At 37.3% G+C, this 21338-nt stretch overlaps 1 protein-coding gene across 1 annotated transcript in view; it reads right to left on the bottom strand.

Moving 5' to 3' along the window:
- Nucleotides 1-16049, bottom strand: part of ZNF474 (zinc finger protein 474) — a 70607-nt gene extending 54558 nt beyond the window's left edge. Inside the window, exon 1 of the mRNA XM_055232637.2 lies at nucleotides 15658-16049. The gene's annotated coding sequence lies outside the window, so the exon portion shown is untranslated. The remainder of the gene's footprint in view (nucleotides 1-15657) is intronic.
- Between the last annotated feature and the right edge of the window lie 5289 nt (nucleotides 16050-21338).

Below are 21338 nucleotides of genomic sequence, written 5' to 3'. Positions count from 1 at the left end.
TTTTTTGTTGTTGTTGATTACTAACTGAATTACATTAAAAAAAACTGTTGCTAATATAATTAAGTGTGGTAATCCATGCCTGTATTACCCACATGGGATACCAACTCATTGAAGAAGCAATGTTGCAGGTGTGAGTAGCCCTACACTCCATCAGATGGACAGCAGCATGAGACTTGGCAAAAACGTAAGTTTCTCCTGGTGGTCTTCCTGCTTCTACATGATGTGCAGGCCTCAGTGTCTCTCAATTACAAGCTGTAATAAAAAATAAAACAAATCCTAACTGTGAGGGAGCAGCTTGAAAGGCACTTAGGAATGACTGGACCCTCAGGGGCACATGGCTAATAGAACGGGTAAGATGTCCTCTGTGAGAACCTTCTCAAGAAGGCAATCTTGAATACTTGTTAGAATTGTGGGTTTTGTCATCTGGATGGGAAGACAAAAAGAGATTCTAATCTCATGCTTTACACAAAAAAGAATGCCATACTTTGAAATACAACAATGGAAACCAGAAACACACAAACATTTCTGGAAACCAGAAAAAAAATTATGGGAGAATATTTTTGCACTCTTAAAATAGGAAAGGCTTTCTTAAGCCTGTCAGAAAAGTGAAAGATCATTAAAAAATTAAAAATAAAAAAATAAAGTCACTCACATAAAAGTTAAGTAAACTTTACTTTCTGCCTGGAATAAAAGTACTATAGCCAAGTGAGAGCAATATTTCAACATACGAGACAATAAAAAAAAGCTTATTCCATTATACAGTTAACTACCATAAATAAAATGGAAAGGACTGACAATCCAGGAGACGAAGGATATCAACACTTAACAGGAACAAAAATACAAATTACTTTTACAGTTAAAAAATGCTCAAAATAACCCATAATAAAAATGCAAATTAAAGCTATAATGAAACATCTATTTCTATTTATCTAGTTGATGAAGATCAAAACATCTGACAAAACCCTGAGTTGGGGAGGATACAGAAAATCGGTGCTTTCGTATGCTGTTGATGGGTGTGCAAATAATTCTTTTGGAGGGCAATCTGGCAGTGACTAGCAAATGAAAAGTGCACATATCCTTTTATAAAAAATTCTCTTTCCAGGAATTTATCATGCTTAGATGAGTAGGAACTCAAAGCTACCTATACAAGTGATACAGCTCGGATGAAGGGAGGAACAGCAGGGTTCTAGGTCCTCATGCCGGTTTAGATAAAAGGACATGGACACACGTGGAGTGGTTTAAGGAGCAGAGAGCTTAATAGGCAAGATAGAAAAGAGAAAGCAGAAGATAGAAGCTCCTCCCTGCAGAGACAGAGGGACGGGGGCTCCAAAGAGAAACAGGAGACCCCAAGTGGGGCAGAAACCAGCCAGCTGATTCAACAAGCCATAGGGACAGATTTTGTGATTGATTTTTGGCTACATCAGCTCAGCAGCCACAAGAAAGAAGATTCTTTTAAGGCTAAAAATTCCCTGACTCTCTCACCACATTGACTGGATAATTTAAAGCCCTGAATTTCTCATTTCTTTTTAAAATCTCTCCAGCGCAGTTTGCAGCAGCCAGTTTATCCTTATTCATCATAGCCTCCTGCTATGCCGCGACCCTTATCACTCAGTCCATCAAAGCCAGGTTTTCTATAGGCACTCATTGCAGGTGATACACCACCAGCTGCCAAAAATTACTATTTTACTGTTTCACCACCTGCTGCCAAAAATTACAATTATCCCCTCATTCAAAGGTAAGTAGGGTGCAGTAGCTCATGCCTATAATCCCAGCACTTTGGGAGGCCAAGGTGGGCAGATCAGCTGAGGTCAGGAGTTTTAGATTAGCCTGACCAACATGGAGAAACCTCGTCTTTACTAAAAGTACAAAATTAGCCAGGCGTGGTGGCGCATGCCTGTAATCCCAGCTACTCAGGAGGCTGAGGCAGGAGAATTGTTAAACCCAGGAGGCGGAGGTTGCGGTGACCCGAGATCATGCCATTGCACTCCAGCCTGGGCAACAAGAGCAAAACTCTGTCTCAAAATAAATAAATAAATAAAAAGTTAAGTACTTCCTTGCTTGCCTCAATCACAAGTAGGTTAAATACCTAACCTATTGTCTCAAACATTGTTATCAATCAAGATTCAGTTACAGATAACAAAAAAACACTCTATTTTAAGCAGAAAATAATTTAAATTGAGAAATTACATTCTTTTAAAATTATTGAAAGAGATGGAGTATTGGAGTCTAGCCTGGTCTCCAGAAATAATTGCAGGAAAATTCTGTAACACTGGCTCACCAAGGGAGCTGCTACCTCGGCCACGTTTTCAGTGTAAGTTGGGAATCTGGAAGCTGTCCCTGGAACTATGGCTCCAGTAACACATACTTTAGCTGGAATCCAGGAATCTGGAAGGTGCAACTCTCAGCTCCAGAGATGTCCTGCACCTCCTAGACCATACAGTACACCCTAGACCCATAAAGCTATTGAATGGACCCTGGAATGTCCTCTGCAGCTGAAAATCTCAGTTCCGGAATAATCATGCTTGTCAGCAAAATCAACAAAAACTGAAAAAGAAGAAACTCTGTCTTACTTCAGTTTCAAATTTTGTACATCTCGTTTGGTTTCAGAACCTAATTCTTGAACTCTGGCTTCAGGGCACTCTGAGAGGTGTAGATTTTAGCTGTCCTACCTCTGGAGTTCAGGAAGCCATGTGAGGGGGTACATATGCCCCATAAAGTTTCAAATCAAAATGCTAACATTTTGTTTAAGCTAATTTTAAACTCAAAATTTAGCTTATTAACATTTTGTAAATATGAAGCATCCAAGAAGCATGTTTATTACAAATCCAAGCTTGTCAGAATTTTTCTATGCACTTGGGCACATCTGAAGTAACACTTTGGAGATGAACCAACTTATTCACAAATGATTTTTAAAAGTTAACTTTTGTACTTAGGGTGTCCCATTTGCAATTTATTTGCTTGCATTTATATTCTGCATTTCTACAAATTGGTTCTACGCATTTCCATCTTGGAAAGAATAACAAGGAAATTCAGTTTCAACTCAAATAAAGGATCTGCACGTTGTGGCTGAGAACTGTGCCTGCTGTGTTCCTTGGTTGAGCAGTGATCCTGTTGCCCTCTGCTCCCTAAATTTGCCTCAGTTCCTCATGGCTTTGTGGTTGTTTTTAGTACATGTGTGTTCTCAAATAACTGACAACTCCCGCCCACTTCCTATCCTGACTTCAAGGTGGACTTTGCATTTATATATTCTAAAGAGTGTAATTTAATAGATGGTTTATCGCCATGGTATTTAAAAAAGCATGAAGATAAAAGGAAAAAAGAAACAAACGGGCGTGGCGTGGTGGCTCACATCTGTAGTCCCAGCACTTAGGGGTGCTGAGGCAGGCGGATCATCTGAGGTCAGAAGTTTGAGACCAGCCTGGGCAACACAGTGAAACCCTGTCTCTACTAAAAAAAAAAAATGCAAAAATTAGCCGGATGTGGTGGCAGGAGCCTGTAATCTCAACTACTTGGGAGGCTGAGGCAGGAGTATCGCTTGAACTCTGCAGGTGGAAGTTGCAGTGAGCCAAGATTGCACCACTGCACTCCAAACTGGGTGACAGTGAGACCTTGTCTCAAACAAAAAAAAGAAAAAAAAAAGAAAAAGAAAAAAGAAACCATTGGTTAGGAGAAAGTGGGAACAAATAGCATAGGTAATGAAATTTAATGTTCAATTTGAATAAAACATACACCCTGTGTTTCTCAGATCTGCCGAGTGAATCCACCTATAAATCTCTTCTTCTAGCATATAGAAGTAACCCACCAACTTTCCAGCAGACTAGTGACTCCACCCAGCTACTCATTCCAGAGTTATAGTTATTGAGTCAAATGCCTTGGCCATTCTAAGAAAATTCCACAAGTAACAATTACTGTACTTGGCAGAAAGCCTGGTAATACCCAGCTAGAACTTTATATTTTTGTTGAATTAAAAATACATTTCTAAAATATTTTTCAGATTTATTGCTACTTAGGAAAGTGTATTATCCAAATATAAAGTGAACAAAGAGCTAAAAGAAGTAATTTAGGTTAACAGATAGTAACATTCCAAATCGTTATACTAGATAATTGTATTCTAAAGATAATTGAGTTCCTGCCCCCAAATGGCCTATTCCTCTATAGTCAATAAAAGCATTTGGAATCTTTACTAAGTCTCTTGGTGGGGAAAATGCCTGAAAACAGACAGAATATTGTTAATATAAGCCACATGACTTAACATTCTTTGCTAGATAGTTTTCTTATTCCTCATCTCTTTACAAACTCAACTCAGTCCCCTAAAATGATCCAATCACTGGCACCCTTTCTCTCTCATCTTCCTTCCAGAACTGTCCTTTTACAAAGACCACTTCTTTCCCAGTAGCTCCGGCTGCCCACCGTGACTTTCCCTGCCGTATGCAGCCCTCTGTCAAGTTTATTCTCCTCCTGTGTTTTGATTGTTTTTCTCATACAAACTACCTCATCACCTCATATTCTTCATGGAAAATGAAATCCAGCCAGTAAGAATTTTTTTCTCCTTGGAAGAAAACAAAGGGGCAAGAGAGACTATAAATGTTTGCAAATTAATACTCTGTCCTCTGTCACCCTTTTCCCCCATTAGTTCTTCATGCAGCTCTACCAAGAAGAAAATGCCATATGTGTTCAGACACCACATTCCCTCCTCTCATCACTCTAATGCGCTTTTTCTCTTCTTCACCTAGGTCAGGCAGGCTTACCCACAGGTACCCTGGAAAGCCACTACACCTATGTCAGTCCAAGTTTCCACTAGAACATTGGAAAGGCAATATAGTCATCCCTTGGTATTTATGGGCGACTCATTCCAGGACCTCTCACAGATAACAAAATCAGTGGATACCAAACTCTCTGATATAAAATGGCATAGTATTGGCATATAACCTATGCATATCCCCCCATATACTTTAGATCATTTTTAGATTCTTTATAATATCTAATACAACGTAAATGCTACCTAAATAAGAAAAAAAGTCTACATGTTCAGTATAGACACATTTTTTTTCCTAAACATTTTCCTCCATCAGTGGTTGTTTAATCCATGGATACAGAACCCATAAACAGGGAGGGCTGACTGTATATCAGCATTGGGATTTTACTCCCCACCCACCCAGGGTCATTGTTTTCGTAATATGGGGACGAAGATAACTTCACAGAGTTCTTTCTATTACCTGAGCAGTTGATCGCTAGATGAGCTGCACCAATGAAACTAAAGCAGCATGATGCAGGCCAAACCACCAAAGTTTTGGGAAATCCAAAGTGGCCTAGGAAAAGTTTTCTGCCATCCTGGGTACTATAAAATGTAGAGAACTGAAGAGCTGAAAATTCATACTGAAATTAAATAAAAGCACACAGTCCCCAGTAAAGCCCCTGACAAGATGGGCTCCTCAGGGTCAGAAACCTCCCCGGAGAGCATCCCACTTCAAGAGCCTGAGTCAGCCTTGTTCCATCCCTTCCTTCTCTCATCTTCCCCAGTTCTGGGGTTCAAGTTTCATTCATTTGTAATGCACCGGCAGGGCAGCTACACTCATCCCTTGGTCTACCTCGGTGCTGTTCAGCCTTACCACAAAAAATCAGGGAGATTCTTGAGGGGCTGTAATAAAGTTGAACCAGCCGACTGTTTTTTTTCAAGTGTAAGACAGTTTAAGAATTCTTCATGACCTATCTTTCCCCCAGGATCTTGATCCCGGCAATTCTGAGCCTAAGTCATACTCTATTGCCCCCTAGAGGATGACTCATTTTTGTCGTTTACTGTAGGAATTAAAAGTAGAGCTTCTACCCACTCAGTTATAAACTTGACATATGAATTCCAGTAAGTCTCTATCCTACCATACATTCATTCTAGAGAACTGAGGAAGTCCATCGTGAAAGGAAAGTATTTCGTGGTTTCGAGTTCACTAGACCTAAAGAGAATATTTTTCTGTTTCCGAGGATTTATCCCAATGCAGTTTTAAGTCATTCATTACCCACATCAAAAATTCCATTTTTTGGGTTCCTGGTGAGGCGCCTCCCATGAATTTCTCAAATTCATACTAGAAAGTAACCTCTGTCAGTAAATCCTAAAACCATTTATCTTGAACTTTCCCAGTAAAGAGACAGGGGGTTCTCGGAAGAGGAGTAGAGATATTCAACTTATAATAGCACGTTTACCAAGATCCTCTTTTCTCCTAGGAATTATTATAAGAAGTTGAAAACAATTTAAAAAATTGAGAGTCTGTTGAGAATGTATTAAAAACCAACTTTATGACTCAATATCACAAGTGAATTTTTTAGACTTCTTTAATAGATAGCCTTACACGATGCTGCATACATCTAGGCCTACATCCAGAACATCCTGTCCCCAAAATTAACGTTTTGCTTCAGTAAATCTCCATCACATTTCGTTGGCTTTTGGTATTATTCCAGAAACCATTGCCACTTGTGTTGGGGGCCATTTACCCCTTCATTACTATTCTGATAGGCATAGGGTGTGTATATCTAGAGTTTATTATAATTTAGGCTCAAAATCACAAGAAGTACTCCCTAAGGTGTAACCCAAATATAACTTGGGCTCCATACCAACCCAGCAGAATGGCTTTTCAATAAACCAGCGGTTCCCAAACCCCAGGACATGGACCAGTACCATCCCTGTTAGGAACTGGGCCGCACAGCAGGAGGTGAGCAGTAGGCCAGCGAGCGAAGCTTCATCTGTATTTACAGACACTCCCCACATCAAAAATTCCATTTTTTGGGTTCCTACTGAGGAACCTCCCATGAATTTCTCAAATTCATACTAGCAAGTAACCTCTGTCAGTAAATCCTAAAACCATTTGACTTGAAGTTTCCCAGTAAGGAGACATGGGGTTCTCGGAAGGGGAGTAGAGACATTCAACTTAAAGTAGCATGTTTAACAAGATCCTCTTTCCTCACATTACCGCCTGAGCTCTGCTTCCTGTCAGATCAATCATGGCATTAGATTGTCACAGGAGCACAAACTCTATTGTGAACTGTGCATATGAGGGATTTAGGTTGCGTGCTCCTTATAATAATGTAATGCCTGATGGTGTGTCACTGTCTCCCATCACCCCCAGATGGGACGGTATAATGGCAGGAAAACAACTGATTTTACATTTTGGTGAGTTGTATAATTATTTCATTATCTATGTCAATGTAATAATAATAGAAATAAAGTACACAATAAATTTAATGTACTTGACTCATCCTGAAACCATTCTCCACACCCTAACCCTGGTCCATGGAAAAACTGCCTTCCATGAAACTGGTCCCTGGTGCCAAAAACATTGGGAACTGCTGCAATAAACAATAGACAAGCATCTTAACAGTAATTAAGCAATTATAAACTTCACTCAGTCTCCCAGAAAAATGCCAAAAAAGAGAGCACATACTTAAGCCTGTCTTCATTAAACATGTCTTTAGGCATAATCCTCAGTATCAATCTCTAGCTAATGTGAAATAAACATCGAATATTTAAAACAGATCACCATTCTCTTACAAAGTGTTATGGCCTAGTCTCCCAGAAATTAACATGAGGGCCATTATGAAAAACATATCTTTAAAAAAGATGATTGTGATTATGTAATATATTATAGCAGTATTTTATTTTGTATTTACTTAGTATTAATGGGAAAATATATTATTTACTTCCAGAAATATCAACTTGATAATATCCATTAATAATAAGGAAATGATTGAATTGTGTCAGTTTTGTTCTCACTAATCACTTGTTTATATAACTGATTATTACTACAGGGTTATAGCATAACACAAATGTGTTAATAAAACAGTAACTTCTGTTTCTGTTTTTTGTTGCTGTTCCTATAGCTAGTCAGACGTTTTGTTTTGTTTTTTCTTTTTCTGAAAACCTTTAATGGAGACACTTAGGATAAAAAGCCTATTTGATTGTGTGCATGAGTGTTAACATAAATAAAGTGTGCTGTAGTAATTTGTGGATTTCCTTTGTGGTTTGCTTGAAAGATTACTAACTGCTTATTAGCACTTCACATATGAAAATGTCACCATTTGGACTGCAGCTGGAGCTGCTTTTAGCTGGCGCCCTGTTATCTCCCAAACTGAGTCACAGCATTTTGAAGAACCCTATCTCAGCACTCATGCATGCATTCTGCCACATAAACCTGAGAATTTAGTCTTAGATCGTCTTAAACTATTCCCTCTCATCTCATTCACAATTTGCCACGCAGTCATTGTGGAAATACCTAAACGCCATTCTCAACACAGGGTACTTCATAAAATAACCAGGGTCCTAACAGGATGTAAAAAAGACTGCTTAGTTATATGAATTATTCAATTTACAAATGAAAATTTTCAACGGGATAGCCCTAAATCTATTTACTCTACCACAAAACTGTTTTGTTTACAATAAAGTTACCTTAACCCCTTTAAAATTAAGAAATGTAGATTTTTGGTGCTTGTAAATGTGAGGGCCTGAATAAAGCCAGATTGGTGTGGTCAAGCATTGGGCAAGATCCCCATTAACTTATGCCAAGACTGTCATTTTAATGAGATTAAGGTTTCAATTGCTTCAGTCCAAGACCTCTCTGGAGCACACGCTCTGCTATTCTGGTTAAATTATGCCTACTTCTCTCCAAAATGAGTAAATACTTAAGTTCCCATGCTGAGAGAGCTGAAGTGAATTTTCATTTGGCACACATATTCTGAGAGTGTAATGCATGTTTGTTGAAACCATGCTGAGCTGGAACAAAGTGTCTTTATGATTACTACTTATTAACATGTATTAAGAACAGTTATTGCACTTGGTCTACACACAATACATAAAAGAAGTCATCGTTCCTACAGATGGAAATATACAGCTTGGATGAATACGTTACTGAAAAAATTTATATCCTTATGGAAATTACAATTTAGTTGAGAAGACAGACATTGAATACATAATTATAGGTGAGGGTGGCTTTACAAAGAAGTGCAGTATGCTATGTAAGGGCAAAGAGAAGGGGCTGACTTTGTCTCCACAAAGCAATGACATTTAAACTGAGGCTTGAAGAGTGAGATGAGGCTGGCTAGCAAAAGAGTGGAGTAAAAAGTAGTTCACGAAAAGGGAATAGCAAAGGAAAGGCCCTGGGGCTCTCAAAGAACATGAGAGTTTGGTCTGGAACCTGCAGTTAGTAGTAGTGTAAAGGAGGTAAGGCTGTGTAGGGAGATGAGGGTGCTGGTGGTATTGAACCTGCAGAAGTAGTCAAGAGTGGGGAGCATTAGACCATAGTATAGATTGTTTACTTTACTCAAAGGTAGTGAGATTCCCGAAATTGTTTTGATGACAGAAATGGCATGGTCAGATTTGTGTTTATGAAAACATCATCCTAGGTGCAATATGGAGTATTTGAAGGGTGGGTAGACATGAGTGGATGTGGGGAAATTGGTTAGGAGGTTATTGCCTAACAGAGAGATGGCTGGTGACTTGCACAGAGGCGTCTGAAATGTCCAACGAGGAGCAGAAATGTCCAAGAAATATAAAGGAGGTGCAATTAATCATATTTGAAAATGGATTGGATGTTGGGGTAAAAGACAGAGTGACCTGAGCAATGAGTCTCGGGTTTCTGGAATAGTCAGCTGGGGTTATGGTTACTAAAATAAAGAACAACAAAGAAAAAATCTTGGTGCAGACAATCAGTTTCGACATGTAATGTTGCATATTAAGAGTTTTAAAATACACACACACAGAGCTGTATGTTTGTATGAATGCACTATAATATTTTATTTAAAATTATATCCCTTTCATCTATTATTAAATGAATAATGCTTTCATATATACAAATATTTCTATCTTCTATGAAGCAGCTCTGCTACTGATTCGACAGGTTAACTTTATTTAAAAAGCGAATAAAGTATGCTATCTTTTTTGCTTTTAAATTTTTATGAGTCACCATAATTGATACAAAAGTATTAATCTTTTAGATTAAATAGCAACTGAATATTTTGGAAGTATCTAGTTATTTCTAATATTGTGAGATGTAAAAGAAATTATTCATGTTCTATTCAACAGGCATTTTTGTGGTCAAAATTATTTTCCCCAATAAATTGATCTACTCACAAATAGAATAAAATATATATCACATATAATTCTGAAACAAAGATATAGTTGAATATAGTTATATGAGGGAGCCCAGGTGATAACAGCAGAAGAACAACTCAGCTAGCCTATAGGATTGTGAAATAATATTACGTGTTTTATTTTAAGGCACTAAATTTTGAGATGATTTGTTACATAGCAGCGGTTAACTGTTATAGCCCTGTTTTTTTACTGTCTTTTTTCCAAAAGTCTTTATATAGAATCATTCCTTGTGTCTCTTGATCTTGTTCTATTATTTATATCCTTCAGTTCTCTTTTGAGGTCTTTTATTATTCTCCTCCTTAAATTTTGATGAGAGAAAGTTTTTAAGAGGATATAAAGTCAATATATAAAATAAATTGTCTTTCTATAAACTAGTAACAAACAACAATAAGCTTTAACTTAAATATTTTCCTCTATGATAATTTTAAAACAAATAAAATACTTAGAAAAAAAATTAACAAAAGACATGCAAGCTTTCTAGATTAAATACTATAAGATATTACTGAGAGAAGTTAAAGAAAACCTGAATAAATGGAGCAATATACCATGTTCATGGATTGGAATATTAATATTGTTAAAATGTAAATTGTCTCCAAATTTACCTATAGATTTAATGCAGCCTGAGTCAGAATTCCAGCAATCTTTTAAATGGAAATTGACAGGCTATTATTAAAATGTATATAGAAATGCAAAGGATCTAAAACAGAATAGTTTTGGAAAAAAACATGAAGTTGGAAGACTTTCACTACCTGATTTCAAGACTTACTAGAAAGCTACAATAAACAAGACAATATGGTATTTGTATAGGAATAGGTAAATAGATCAGTGAAACAGAATAGAAAGTTCTGTTTCACTGATTCGTTATATCTATATTTGTTATAGACTCACACATATAAAGTAGATTGATTTTTGACAAAGGTATTAAGGAACACCTTAGAGAAATACTAAACCTTTCAAAAAATAGTTCTGAATCAACTGGATATTCATGTGGAAAAAGATAAACCTCAACTCCTACCTCATACCATATACAAAGTATTTTGAAATGGATCATAGACCTAAACATAAAGCTAAAATTAGAAAACTTCTAGAGAAAAATATGGAAGAAAATCCTGTGGCCTTGGGCTAAAAAATGATTTCTTAGGATATAAAGGACACTAATAGTGAAAGAGAGCAAAATGATACTGGATATATCAAAATTACAAACTCTATTCTGCAAAAGACATCATTAAGAAAATGAAAAGTTAAGTCCACAGACTGAGAGAAAATATTTGTAATGCATTTATCTTAAGTAAGTCTGATACCCTGAATGTATAAAAAACTTTTACACCTCAATAAGAATACAAAAAAAATAAAAAATTGGGCAAAGATTTGAACAGATATTCCATAAATGTGTGAAAATGAAAAAAATGCTTAAAATCTTTAGTCATTAAAGAAATGCAAATTAAAATGACAATGAAATACCATTTCACACTCAATGGCTAAATTGGAAAACACTGTAATACCAGAGGTTGATAAGGATGTGAAACAACTAGAACTTTATATGTGGCTGGTGTGAATGTAAAAACAATACAACTAACTATAAAGCGATTTGACAGTTTTGTGTAAAATTAAATATGTACCTACTCTAAAGATGCAGCAATTCTATCTCCATTTACAAAAAGGAAATGAAAATATACATCCATAGGATAATTTGTAGATGAATGTTCATCGCAGCTTTATTCATAATGGCCCCAATCTTGGGGGAAATTCCTCCCCAACAAAATGAACAAATAAACCGGTTATGATATGTTCATAGCATGAAATACTACTCATCAAGATTGAGCAACAACATGGACGAATCTTACAGACATGCTGAACCAAAGAATAGACACAAGAGAATAGCTGCTGGAAAATTCCTACTAACTTGAAGTTTTAGAGCAAATAAAACATCTAGGTGAAAAAAACCAGAACTGTGGATACCTGGGGCAGGGGTAGAGTGGGCTCAAGAAGACTTTGTAAAATTATGGAAAGATTCCGTATCAGGCTTTGGTACTGGCTACAAGGGTATATACATTTTAAAAAAATTCAACAAACTGCACACTTGAAGGTTGTACGTTTTATTTTGTATAAATCATATCTCAATAATTTCTTACTAATTTCTTTTTTAAAAAAAAACTGCCTGCCTCAAAGTAGCAAAATACGCACTTTAAGAAGGAAAGAATGTTCCTTTTTCCTTGTTTATAGAAAATGTCTTTTTGCATGATTGTACACAATTGTCTTTGTCAACTTTTAAATTCTATGTCCAAGTACCAAGTGGTAATAACTACCATTTATTCATTGCCTAATATAAGCTAGATGCTCTGACATGCACTTACAAACATTTCATTCTCACAAAAACCCTGAAGATAGATTTTATTATCTTTATTTTTGGTGCCGAAACCCAAGTCTCATAATAGTTAAGTAATTCATCCAAGTACTTATTGTTAGTAAACAGTAGAGGTGAGAGGTATCCAAAGACTGTCTGTCTCCATTGTCAACGTTCTTTCTACTACTTGTCACCTTCCCAGCTAACTTGTATGTCACTCATATCCCACAGCCATTTAGCCATGGGCACTAGAATGACAGTCACTGCTAGTCTAATTACTTAATTGGCCTGGCCACAATCTCCTTGTGATGTAAACTTTAATAAGTCACTCAGCTTATTTTTTCCAGTAATTAAACAAAGAAAGGAAAATGAAAGAAACAACTACTTACCTTTTTTCTACTTCACGTAACAAGAATTTAATATCGTGCTTATAACAGGTTAGACCTGGGTGCAAGATCCAGCTCTGCCAAGTTTTAACTGAGCATGATGCTTTATCTCTCTAAGCTTTATAGATGTGTTCCTTATCTATAAAATGAAAATATTAATAACCACCTCATAGGGTTACTGTGAATATAAAAGAGAGGTAATGCATTCAAGCACTTTATGTACTTCCAGGAGCATAGAAAATGGTAAGAAACAGAAGTGATTATTACTAATGAGAGAACAAGTATTGTCCTGTTAGAGAGGGAGATTAAATTGAGGGAGTTTTTATAATTACTTGTTTTTGCTTATTCTTTAAATTATTTCTTTCCTTGACTAGGCATCTATTTAGGAAATGTGAAAAGACCCTGTGTATTCAACTCAATGATTTAGGCACTGGAGACTCCTTAACCACAGATCATTTAAGGTTGTATAACTTCATTTTGAGATTTTCACCTAATATTTTCATTTAATCAATGCATTTATTATTTTTCAATAAGCCATTGTACTATAGGCTCTTATGTTAACCATTTCAAAAAACTTATATAGACCATTGAGAATAATGTATAAAAGATATCTCACTGGCAGACAAGCCTGTCTTCTTCACATAAGTAGTCTAGAATAGGGTCAAAGGGTCCAGTGCCATTATGTGACCTATTGGAGACACAGTTCCCACAGACTTTATGACACAGGGCTTAAGTTTTTTTCTCTGTGCCTTCTGAAAGAGATAACTGTGATCCATAAAACAGTTGAAATATTAGAAAATAAATAAAAGCCAGAGAAACCCATGTTTACTGCAATATAGTTATAGGACTAATTATAACTAACTGAGCCTGTTTAAAAGACTCATGGCTTCAAGAGCCATTATATAAAAAATTTCAGTCTGGGCACAGTGGCTCACGCCTGTAATCCCAGCCAACACTTTGGGAGGCTGAGACAGGCTGATCATTTGAGGTCTGGAGTTCAAGATCATCCTGGCCAACATAGCGAACACGTTGGCCAACATGTCTCTACTAAAAATAAAAATAAAAAAAATTAGCTGAGTGTGGTGTTGCGCACCTGTAATCCCGGCTACTGGGGAGGCTGAGGCAGGAGAACCACTTGAACCTGGGAGGTGGAAGTTGCAGTAAGCTGAGATTGCACCACTGCACTCCAGCCTGGGAGACAAGAGTGAAACTGCCTCAAAAAAAAAATTCATTGTTTGATTAAGGTGCTATATAATCAAGAGTAGCATTCTAATCATAATAGAAAGAAAAAGAACTGATTCTCAAAGTTGACCTCAAGCATAATTGTGAAGCAGGTTTTCACTTTCACAGCCTCATCAACATTTTCCTTCCACTCTGCCTTCACTTCAAACACACATAACACCCTCAAATATTCTGAGATCTATCACTTTACAGGAGAGAGGGACAGAAAATTAAATCTCAGATAATTCCCATTAAGATGTTAGACATTTGTCATCTTGTTTTCCCTGGGCCTTAAGAGAAGGCAATGCACACTGAGTCAAGTTAAACCAGAGGGATGACTGTCTAACAGTAAGATTGCAATCACTGCATGTGATAGGCAGAAGAAGAATATAAGTCAGGACCGTCTTGACTTATACCCCACGATTTTGGAGGATCATGCCTAGGTTATATTAAATAACTTTTAGGGTACTGGGACAGTGAAACTGAATCCAGCAAGAGCTTAGGAGCAGAAAAGAAGTCCAGAGGTAGAACTAGGAGCACACCTCATTCTATCAATTAATAACAAAAATGACCCTATACACTCCACAGCATGAAGAACGTTGCCATTTTGCCATTGGACTGTCCATCAGGACCAATTAAATCATGTGGACTTTACTTGTAAGCAATTTTGCCAATTGGCTGAACTCTTTTTTTTTTTTTTTTTTTTTTTTAAGATGGAGTCTGGCTCTGTCACCCAGGCTGGAGTGCAGTGGTGCAATCTCGGCTCACTGCAAGCTTCGCCTCCCGGTGAACCCTTATTTTTATTGTTAATAGAACTAATTACCTTGAACTCTGATCCCCTGTACTTCAAAGACCCATTCTCCTATCATATCATCTCTACTCATTTTCCCACTTTGTTTCAGTAACTAACATTCTCTACTTCATCACACATGAACACGCATTAAGGACACCAGAATGAAATACTTTTCTATTCCTTAGAGTTAAACTCCGCTTTTCCATTCCTTAGGTGGCTCAAAGGAATGGGTAACCAAGCCAGATATATTTAAAAGTTATTATTTCTGGAATTCTTCTACTCAGTTTGTTTATACATGTTTTTTTTTTTTTTTCAGTTCGGTCTTGACACACAGACAAGTGTGTACCCAACCGTCTACTTTTTATATTTGGGTGAATACCTGGAAGTGGTATGTGGCAGAAGGCAAGGATGAGTAGTAGAAGGGAACACAAGCACACCGTTAACTTCAAGGCTAACTTACTCCTCTCCTCCATTTCACTCTAAGTAAAAAGACTTCTAGTTCTGTATTTCACTCTGTTACATTTCTTAATTACTTTTTAAGTATCCTCAATGTCCTAATTCAACACTCAGAGTATATTCTCCTTTGTGTTATATGGTATTCTGTTTTCTCAATCATTTTCCCCTTACACATCTCCAACTTTCCACTTTTTAAATTTTATTTTCTGTGCTGTTTTGTTTTCAAACCACGTGGAACCAAAGCACATACAACCATTAGTCTTTACCAAAAAACAAGCTTTGTATGAGCTTCTTGAGCCCCAAACAAAAGAATTTGCACTTGTACCTGATTGCTTTGACTGTGGCATTACTGTTCTGGCTTTGGCAATTCAGAGGCCCTGCTTTATGGTTTCGGCTTTCTGTTTTCCATTTATATGAAGTGTCCTACAAAAATAAATGTATTTAACAAATACCAGGAACATAGCATTACAACAACTTTCATTTCTTGGCCAGTGGGCCAGACATTGCAGTTTAAAGATTTGATACTGATGGGCTAGAAACTCAAAAAAAGAATTAGCAACATTACCTTCTCTTACGGCACATACTGCAGAATTGTTCACGAGAAGAAAGTCTCATGGTCAAAAGTGCAATCAGCTGTGGATCTTATCAAAGCAAAAAAAGCTGTTTGTATCTTGATGTAGCTGTGGCTTATTATTATTATTACTATTATTATTATTGTCATCATCATTATCATCTCAGTTTTGAGTGGAAAGGAACTATGGTTTCTCCAATTTTGTGAATAATAGTTTTGTTATTGAACAGGGAACACAATGTGTGGCTAGATTATCTCCCGCATGGCTTGCAAACACTGTATTGTCCCCAAATGTGGTAGCCACATGTTTGTTTTTCAGCTGGCAGAGTCCTAAGCCCAAAAGATTTTAGAGGAAATGAAGGACAGTGAAAATCAACTAAGCTTTTCATTAGCATGTGTGACAAAGGGTAGTGTGTTTTTCTCTTTTGGTAGTGTGTACATGTTTTAAAAAAATAAATATTGCACATCATTACTGCTCTAGTCAGTTATTTATACTCTGATAAGAATTTTAAAGTCTGTTGGAGAAAATTTGGAAAAAAGGATCAACTTCATTCAGCTCTAAATTTTTAGTGCTCATGTGTGCAAGTCACTAATATGGTATACTACACTTCAGAACATGTATATGTTCAAGAAATGTCTGTAAAACAAATAAATATGTATTGACTTTCAATAATGGAAAATATGTAGAATGAGAAAATTGCAGTCTGCAGATTCTAACACAAAATGCATCCAATGTTTTAAAGTCCAACTAAAAAATTATTCGATTAAATATTAATAATCATAATGAACACATTATAATCAATGAATCGAAAGTAATCGGAATAATTTGAATATTCACAAAAATCAGAGATTTTAAAACTAGGAAAGATACTTTAGAAAGAATTTGGTTAATCCTTGAACCCAAATATAACAAAAGCCAAAGATAGTAAATAAACTGTCCAAAGATACAGAGCCTTTTTTTTTTTTTATTTATTTTTATTTTTTTTTTTATTGGAGCACTAGGATTGGAAACAAGGGCATTTTATCTGGGATCCAGTGTAAACTTTCTACCCTCCCATTAGGGGTGCTGCTTTGGTCTGCCATTCTGACACTATGTCTGGCATAGCAGAGGTCTTCCCTCAGGAACCTGTGGTCAAGTAATAGCAGTTTCAGGCTTCTCTAGTCTAGGGAATAAGCTGTTCATGGGCACATGCAGAGCCTTTTTCAGATGAGGGATAATTACACTCTTTTGATTCTTGCTTCTCCTGTAATTTGGCCTGTCCATTGAAATTATAATCTATACACCTGTTTCTTCTTTTTTACTCCATCTTTCTTAGTGGGTTTGGAGGAGTTGAGTAGTTTAATTTTTTTCATAGATAAAACTTATCAAAATTTAATTTTAAATACTGAATTTTTCAACACTGGAAAACTCAAGCTATTAAGGGAACATTTATATTTAACTTCCAAAAAAACCCTTATTTTTCAGACTTGGAAAATAATATCTGTATTTTTTTCGATGTGCAGGCTATTCTGTATTTATAATTTGTTATCTCCTGAAAACTGAAAGTAAATCTACTGAATGCAGTGCTTGTTCAATGACTAGTGTCAGTGGATTCAGGTGGTTATGATTATTCTAAGGGTTATCCTAAGCTTAACGTTGTCATAATGGAGAGTTTTTCAGTTGTACTTGATTTAACATTCTCTGATATCTAACCTAATGTAAGGAGTCAAATTTAACTTAATGGTTTAGTTAAGAAAAAAAAACAGATACCCTAGAGGAAAAATAAATAAATAAACACTTCAATAAGCTCTGGTTCCAGTTGCATTCCTGGTTCCCCATAGCACTAAGCATGTCAAGGTATTGTCCACTTTCTAAGCTCCCAGTTTCATTTGTTATAAATATGTAGTGAAAAGACAGCTATCCTGAGAGTTAGAAATTATTTTTTGTTCTCACCATAAACTAGGACTTTCTAACTTTGCTTGGGCCTATGTTATTTCTGCAGAATGTACTTAGTAGCTTCAGACAACACAATTTCAGTTGCTCTGTATAGTAATAACTAGTTTCATATTGAGCATTGTAAATTACAAACCAATACAGACTTAGAGCTAGGTAAATATATCTCTTAGTTTTCTGACTTTCACTGAAGAAAAGGTGAAGATGGAAGGAATCTAAATAATGTTGATGCCACCTACTTGGCATTCTCAACATAATACCTAGCCACAAGTATTATTTTTAAACTTTATCTGTCTAAATCCTAAGTCTTGTTTCTGATTAATTCTTTTTTTATTTTTATTTATTTTTTATTTATTATTATTATTATACTTTAAGTTTTAGGGTACGTGTGCACAATGTGCAGGTTTGTTACATATGTATCCATGTGCCATGTTGGTGTGCTGCATCCATTAACTCGTCATTTAGCATTAGGTATATCTCCTAATGCTGTCCCTCCCCCCTCCCCCCACCCCACAACAGTCCCCGGAGTGTGATGTTCCCCTTCCTGTGTCCATGTGTTCTCATTGTTCAATTCCCACCTATGAGTGAGAACATGTGGTGTTTGGTTTTTTGTCCTTGTGATAGTTTACTGAGAATGATGGTTTCCAGTTTCATCCATGGCCCTACAAAGGACATGAACTCATCATTTTTTATGGCTGCATAGTATTCCATGGTGTATATGTACCACATTTTCTTAATCCAGTCTATCGTTGTTGGACATTTGGGTTGGTTCCAAGTCTTTGCTATTGTGAATAGTGCTGCAATAAACATATGTGTGCATGTGTCTTTATAGCAGCATGATTTATAGTCCTTTGGGTATATACCCGGTAATGGGATGGCTGGGTCAAATGGTATTTCTAGTTCTAGATCCCTGAGGAATCGCCACACTGACTTCCACAATGGTTGAACTAGTTTACAGTCCCACCAACAGTGTAAAAGTGTTTCTATTTCTCCACATCCTCTCCAGCACCTGTTGTTTCCTGACTTTTTAATGATCACCATTCTAACTGGTGTGAGATGGTATCTCATTATGGTTTTGATTTGCATTTCTCTGATGGCCAGTGATGATGAACATTTTTTCATGTGTTTTTTGGTTGCATAAATGTCTTCTTTTGAGAAGTGTCTGTTCATGTCCTTTGCCCACTTTTTGATGGGGTTGTTTGTTTTTTTCTTGTAAATTTGTTTGAGTTCATTGTAGATTCTGGATATTAGCCCTTTGTCAGATGAGTAGGTTGCGAAAATTTTCTCCCATTTTGTAGGTTGCCTGTTCACTCTGATGGTAGTTTCTTTTGCTGTGCAGAAGCTCTTTAGTTTAACTTTAAGCACTGCAGCAAGTCTGTAAAATGACAGCTAGGGATGTCTCTGACCCTTCTAGGGAGAGTGCGATGTCACTGTTGACTTGCCATCAGTGGGAATTGCACTTGAATGTTCATCTTCAAGTGCAACTTATCATGTAAGTAATAGATTTGCCAACGGACTGGCAAACTTCCATGTGATATTTCCCTGTGACCAAGGATGCTGTGCGGTCATGGGCAGGGGAAATCTAACTTGACCCAAACTGAACCAAACCCATCACCCTGAACTGAGAATCATGTGAACTGATTAGCCCACAGAAGCAGCCACACCCTGCTCAGTGTCAGTCAGCGTTCTTAGGTGGAAAACAACAGAAATTGACTCTGACCATGTTCAGTCACAAAGGAATGCATGGGGGGTGTGGGGGGTGTTGGGGAGCAAGAAAGAAAGAAGGAAATGCTGAAGAACCAGGTCTCAGAATGTACTCACCTAAAGCAGGTTGGGGGGTGGGGCGGGGGGCAGATCCATGTAGCAAGACATAATGGGCACTTGTTTGTTTTTTAGATGGAGTCTCACTCTGTTGCCCAAGTTGGAGTGCAGTGGTGGATCTCCGCTCACTGTAACCTCTGCCTCCTGGGCTCAGGCAATTCTCCAGCCTCAGCCTCCAGAGTAGCTTGGGATTACAGACATGCACCACCATGCCCGGCTTTTTTTGTTTGTTTGTTTGTATTTTTAGTAGAGACGGGGTTTTGCCATGTTGGCCAGGCTGGTCTCGAATTCCTGACCTCCAATGATAATGATCCGCCTGCCTTGGCCTTCCAAAGTGCTAGGATTACAGGTGTGAGCCACTGCGCCAGACAGGCCTGGGCACTTTCTTTAGTAGTTTGAAGAGCAACATTTTTGACAGTGTCCTTCTGCTCAAGATTCAGATCCCAGATAAAATTAAACCATCTAGAGAGATGGCTTGATTAGCCAAACCTGGATCTCATGACCACTTCTTGAAGGGAGTAAGTCTCATAAATGCTCAGTCCTTCCACTATGCAACTGAGTGGGGTGGGTGGGAAGCCCCTCAAAGGAAAATCCAGTTGTTCTTACTAGAAAGAAAAGGAAAATGGATGTGAGGCAGTCAAAATCAGCAGAGGCCCACCACACCACCAAAATGTGGTGATTAAATATGGAGAGACAGAGACTAACAGAGGTATGTGAATATTGAAGTATGTCTGGACAACAGCCTAATGATGAGAACAATAAAATGGTTACCAAAATCTGGTTTTGAGTAGTAGTGTTAAATCAGACCATTTAGTAACCATTTTTTGTTGCAAAGTTTCTAGCACTGCCCAAACCAGGACTGGTATATGAATAACTGGTCCATTATGTATCTCTTTCCAGTCAGCATAATTTATCCCCCACCTATATGCTCTTCTGGCCACTCCTACTTCCTTCTCTTTACCAAAATCTAAACTCTAAGGCTGTTTCTTCAGCAACTTCTTTGTTCAGAATGGAAGATAAATCAAACAGGACGCAATGTTTTACTGACTTTCTGTATTTAACAGAGGTGATTTAATTTTTTTTTTAAATCCAAAGTCAAACTTCTTTATGAGATGGAGGAGAAAAATGTCTTATAAAATGCGTATGTGAAGATGCCTTCTGAGTGTTTTCTCATGGAGACTTGTTCTAGTCTTTAATGAATCTTCCTTGTAGACACTATGGAGATGAAAGATGGTTCTCCACTTCTACTCAAAGTACAAATCAGGCCGGCATTTTGAAAAAGAGACAGGTTTATTCATCGCTGCAGCGTTAGCTGGCTTTGTTCCCTGTACAATTTCACTTTTGGTTATTAAAATATTCACTGTAGGAAATAAATTTGTAACCCATTTCTCATATTACCTACACACAGAAAAACAAAATTTGATATCCTGGGGTTTATTTGCTGAGGGCGCTTCCCATAAAAGCGAGTGAGTGTGCGTTGGGAAATGCGTCTGGTTAACTCTTTTATGGATAAACTTTAGTCACAATCCTCCCCCGCCCCCCTCTCGCCCCCAGCACCCTCCCAACCTCCCGACTTCCCGCCTCTCAAGGGCTGGTGACCTAATAGCATTTTTCTTCGTGCATATTTTGGCGTCGCCCCATGGCCTGGCTGCCTTCGCCTGTCTGAGTTTTTTGAAATTCC

The sequence above is a fragment of the Symphalangus syndactylus genome, chromosome 11 (assembly GCF_028878055.3).
Source record: "Symphalangus syndactylus isolate Jambi chromosome 11, NHGRI_mSymSyn1-v2.1_pri, whole genome shotgun sequence".
Lineage (NCBI taxonomy): Eukaryota > Metazoa > Chordata > Mammalia > Primates > Hylobatidae > Symphalangus > Symphalangus syndactylus.
This window is presented reverse-complemented; position numbering and strand designations above follow the sequence as displayed.